A 5,671-nucleotide genomic window follows, 5' to 3' on the forward strand; every position below is an offset into this window, starting at 1 on the left:
CCTGTACAAAGTCTGGCTCTCTCAACACAGGGACATTGCATTCACTCTGGTGTCAGAGCCCTGGTCCAAGCACCAACTTTTAGAACTCCCTACTCTGCTGTGTGATTCTGGTTTTTTGTTTTTAATTTTTGGGCCCCACCAAAAAATTAAAAATTAAATTGAACCTACCCCCTCTGCATTAGAACTGTAGAGTCTAAACTACTGAATCCCCAAGGAAGTCCCAGAACTGTGGACCCAGCAAGCCTCAATCTTTCACCACCTTTTCTTGTTTTCCATCTCTTGTTCTTCTTTTTTTTTTGGCCAAAATAGGTAGCTTGTGGGACCTTAATTCCCCAACCAGGAATTGAACCAGGGCCCTCAGCAGTGAAAGTGCTGAGCCCTGACCACTGGACCACCAGGGAAGTTCCTTCTTTTCCATCTCTTTTCTTGCATTTTCTTTTCTACTAAAAAGATGCACAGCTTGAGGGTTGCGAGTTAAGTTTATCTGGGGCAAAATGAGGACTGCAGCCCGAGAGGCAACACCTCAGATAGCTCTGAGAGACTGCTCCAAAGAGGCAGTGGGGAAAGATTAACATATAAGGTTTTGGTTAAGGCGGAGCTCAATACCATTAAGCATTCATTTTACAGAAGGTTTTCTGCTAGTCATGAGGATCTGAAGAGGAACCAGAGATCAAATTGCCAACATTTGCTGGATCATAGAGAAAGCAAAGGAATTCCAGAAAAACATCTACCTCTGTTTCATTGAATACACCAAAGCCTTTGACTGTGTGAATCATAATAAAGTGTGGAAAACTCTTAAAGAGATGGGAATACAAAACCATCTTACCTGTCTCCTGAGAAACCTACATGTGGGTCAAGAAGCAACAGTCAGAACTCAGTACGGGACTACTGATTGGTGCAAGATTGAGAAAGAAGTATGATAGGGCTGTCACCCTGTTTGTTTAACCTATATGCTGAGTACATCATGAGAAATGCCGGGCTGGATGAGTTACAAGCTGAAATCAAGAGAAGCGGGAGAAACATCAACAACCTCAGATATGCAGATGATACCACTTTAATGGCAGAAAGAGAAGAGGAACTAAAGAGCCTCTTGATGAGGATGAAGGATGAGAGTAAAGGGCTGGCTTAAAACTAAATATTGAAAAAAACTAAGATCATGGCATCCAGCCCCATTACTTCATGGCAAATAGAAGAGGAAAAGGTGGAAGTAGTGACATATTTCCTCTTCTTGGACTCTAAAATCACTGCAGATGGTGACTGCAGCCATGAAATCAGAAGACATTTGTTTTCTGGCAGGAAAGCTATGACAAAACTAGACAGTGTGTTGAAAAGCAGAGACAATACTCTGCTGACGAACGTCCGTATAGTCACTGCTATACTCTTTCCAGTGGTCACTTACGGTTGTGAGAGCAGGACCATGAAAAAGGCAGAGTGCTGAAAAATTGATGCCTTCTGCCTGTGGTGCTGGAGAAGACTCCTGAGAGTCCCTTGAACAGCAAGGAGATCAAACCAGTCAATCCTAAAGAAAATCAACTCCAAATACTCATTGGAGGGACTGATGCTGAAGCTGAAACTCCAGTATTTTGGTCAGCTGATGGGAACAGCTGATTCAATACAAGTCCCTGATGCTTGGAAAGATTGAGGGCAGAAGGAGAAGAGGGCATCAGAGGATGAGATGGCTGGCTGGTATTACCAATGCAATGGGTATGAACTTGGGCAAACTTAGGGAGATGGTGAGGGACAGAGAGGCCTGGCATGCCGCAGTCCATGCGGTTGCAAAGAGTCAGATACAACTGAGCAACTAAACAAAACAAACAAAAAGGATTGGGATCATAAAATCTGTTCCTGAAAATATCCGACTATCTAAAGACCTGTCCCACCAGATTCCCTGGAGCACACAGTCCTCACTCTACCCTGAACTCCCTCAGGGGGTGCTGAAGGTCAACAGCTGCAGCAGCACAGAGTTCAATCCCTGCAGAGGCAGATGGCAAGTGCCCTTGTTCAGTCGCTGGCAGCGCTCTTGGCAAGTGCCAATTTGCACTTGACATCCTTAAACCTTTAGCCGCACTGAAGGAGGACACAGACAGAGCTGGACTCCATCTTAGGCCAGGCTCACCCTCCCAATGGACTCTGAACTTTGTGCCCGGTTTGTCTGTAGAAATGGCATACCAATGGAAAACCAGACCCCACCCCGGATAAAAGAGCCTCAGGACTTGTACTTGGACTCTCCGTTGCCTAAAAGAATATGCTAATTATCTCTGTAATAGAACAAAGTGGTAAATTCCATTATGTTTATTGGGATATGACCACAGGCCTATTGATAAATGTCCACTGTTTACCTAGTCTTGTGACACATGAATCATGGGTTAACTTTGATCATATCTCTTTTACCTTGTCCAGACTAGTTTCAAGGAATTTGGGGAGGTGGGTTTGAGCAAGTACACTTAGGGTATATAAGGTTTTCACAAAAACTGGTCAGGGTCTTTGGCCAAGAGGAGTAATAAACTGCCTTGGGCCCGCCGGTGTGATAAACTGCACTCCACTATCTGCATTGTCCTGAGTGAATTTGTTTCCCGGAACGCATGGCTACAACACCACAGACAAAACTCTAGGTATGGGACGTAGTAATCTATCAAGTCTCTGATGGTCTGATTTAGAGCAGGGGTCAGCAAACCTTCCCTGGAAATGGCCAGAGAGTAAATACCTTTGAGTTTAGAGGTGGAGGATGTCTGACCTACTACTTGACCCTGTTATTGATTTTAGCCTAACAGGAGGTGTCCTTTGACACTGATCTCCCGTTACTTTGTCCCAAAGAGAATGCTATGACTTTTTTTTTTAACTTGTGCAATTTAAATTTCCACCTTTACTGTGAGGAACTGACCTGAACCCATTCGCCTGGCTCAGAGGGTCCTCAGGATTTGGGGGTTCTTCTGGAAATTGTTGAAAGCCTCAGGGGATTAGAAGTGAGAGGAGGGAAACATGGATTCTCTCACTGGACCTGGCTTCTAGCTGAGCCAGGTGACACAGTGGGGACACTGACCAAAGGGAGATGCAGACAGCAGGGTTGCTGGGTGTGTAGGGCTCCCTGATTCTCCTCCACACAAAGGCCCCCATAACTGTGCAGCAAACCACGTACCCTAAACACTTCTCTTCTTTATGAAACGCTGCATGCTGGTGAACAAACCTCTGATGCAGGTTTCTAACATTCATGGGGCTTAGGAGACAATCCCAGAGAGTAGGCCTTGATTAGGGTATTTTAAAATTCTGCCAACAGGACTTCCCTGGTGGTCCAGTGTATAAGAATCCACCTGCCAATGCAGGGGACATGGGTTTGAGCCCTGGTCTGGGAAGATTCCACATGCCGTGAGGTATCTAACCCTTGAACAACTACTAGCCTATGTTCTAGAGCCCGTGAGCTGTAACTCCTGAAGCCCACATACCCTAAAGCCCCTGCTCCACAACATCAGAAAACTCGGCAATGAGAAGCCGGTACACTGTAACCAAAGAGTAGAAGCCCTCAAAGGAATGAAGACCCAGCACAGCTAAAAATAAATGAATAGCTGAAGGTCTTTCATGACTTGGGTCTACCCCTCCAGCCACATCTGCTGACTCCACCAAGAGCAGGGATTGTCAGCCTCAGCACCACTGACATTTTGAGCTCATTCTGTCTTTGTCATGGGCTGTCCTGTGCATTGGAGGGTGTTTAGCTGCATCCCTGGCCTCTACTCACAGGATGCCGGGAGCTGTGACAACCAAAGATACCTCTAGGTATTGCTCCATGTTCTCAGGGGAAAATCACTCCCTCCTCTGTCACACATTTTCTTGGCCTCTGCTCCCATCAAGAAGCACTGACCTATGGGACTTCCCTGGCAGTCCGGTGGTTAAGACTCCAAGCTTAACCACTGCAGGGATCACCAGTTTAATCCCTGGTCAGGGAACTAAGATCCTGCATTGCTCAAGATGCAGCCAAAAAAAAAATCACTGACCTAGAACATTCTGTACTGCTTAGTTTGCACAATTTGGTTCAGAAGGGATCCTCTTTTACCAACATTCCACCTGCTTGCCCCGCAACCCAAGACACCATCCCGTTCACACTGACCCTTCCCTGCTTTGCCAACTAAGGTACATAGTTTCATAACCAGCCCATGTTTACTGAGTGCGTACTAAGTACCACACCCTGTTTCAAAACACTCACATTTGATCCTAACAACAAGCCTATGTGGCAGGTTTGAGCTGTGATCATGTAACCTGACCTAGATCTTAGAGATCTTAAGCAGGGAAGCTGGCAAGTGAAGGCAGGAGATCTGAACCAGCCTAAGTCTAGCCCAGGATAGCTTCCCAGAGTGCCCTGTATGTCGTCCTGTGCCGTGTGGATGTGCCCATCGAAAGTCAGCATCACCATTTATATATCGGGTGTTCATTCACAACTACAAGCTTGAGTGTGCAAGAATGGACCCATTTCCCCTTTTTGTAAGCCCAGTCTTATCTAACTCAGCCTGCCCAGGTAGACTGATGGTTCGGAACCCCAATCTTATTCATTTGAGGGGCTCCCTCTCCTATGGTCCAGGGTCACTGGAGGATCACAGGAGTCTCCCTCAGAGAAAGTCTGAACCTCTGGCTCTCACTGCTTTCTGGTAATTGGCTCCCAGGGAAGTTTGTTGCCAAGGAAACCTTCCCCTCCCCTTCAGGATACACAGCATCATTTCCTCAAGGAACCCAGGCTTTCACAAGACAAAAGATATCTTCCAGCAACTTCTGCTTTTCCCCTTCTCTACTCCCATCCCCAGCAATCTTCCTGAGTGCGTGAAGGGGAGGCCAAAGCCTGGCTCTGATGAGAGAGACCGACCAAAGCAATATTTTGCATCCTGTACAACCAGGAAAAAAAAGAACACAGTAACTAAATGACCCTGCACCCTTGCTACATGTCTGTGGCAGTGCCTGTCTGGTGCCCCTGGAAGCCCTTTAGTGGGTGAGCCCTTCTGTCACTGAGGTCTTTATTTGAATGTCACCTCCTGAGAGAGCCCTTCTCTGCATCCACAGCCTCAATCACCTCCTTTATTTCTGGTTAATATCCCCAAATCTCTCTTCCTCTCACAGAATGTGCTCCATGAGGGTGAAGACCACTGTGTGCCTCCTGGCTACTTGTGTCCAAATGAGTGATGACTGGGACTTCCGCAGTGGTCCAGGGGTTAAGACTCCAAACTTTCAGTGCAGGGGGCACAGGTTCAATCCCTAGTTGGGGAAGTAAAATCCCATATGTGGCACAGCATGGGAAAAAAATAAATAAAAGTAGTGGCAAGCACAGCTGCCTTCCAAATGAGTGATGGCAGTGTTACTATCTTAAACCTGTATGGTGAAAATTTTGGTCGGAAAAACTGTAAATGGTAGGCACAGCCCCATCACTCATTCTCATGATGAGGAAGCAGGTTCACAGAGGGGAAGTCAATTGAGAAATTACATGAAGCAAGTCACTCTGCCTAAAAAAAAAAAAAAAAAGGCTGCTATGAAACTTCAGCCATGAGATCAAACCAGTCCATTCTAAAGCAAATAAGTCCTGAATATTCATTGGAAGGACTGATGCTGAAGCTGAAGCTCCAATACTTTGGCCACCTGATGTGAAAAGCCAACTCTTTGGAAAAGACCCTGATGCTGGGAAAGACTGAAGGAAGGA

At 46.2% G+C, this 5,671-nt stretch overlaps 1 non-coding gene across 1 annotated transcript; it reads right to left on the reverse strand.

Moving 5' to 3' along the window:
- Window positions 1-328: 328 nt before the first annotated feature.
- TRNAE-UUC lies at window positions 329-401 on the reverse strand. The gene has a single exon. It is a non-coding gene; the product is annotated as a tRNA-Glu (tRNA).
- Between the last annotated feature and the right edge of the window lie 5,270 nt (window positions 402-5,671).

Source organism: Bison bison, unplaced genomic scaffold (genome assembly GCF_000754665.1).
Source record: "Bison bison bison isolate TAMUID 2011002044 unplaced genomic scaffold, Bison_UMD1.0 scf7180017864160, whole genome shotgun sequence".
In the NCBI taxonomy this organism is placed as follows: domain Eukaryota; kingdom Metazoa; phylum Chordata; class Mammalia; order Artiodactyla; family Bovidae; genus Bison; species Bison bison.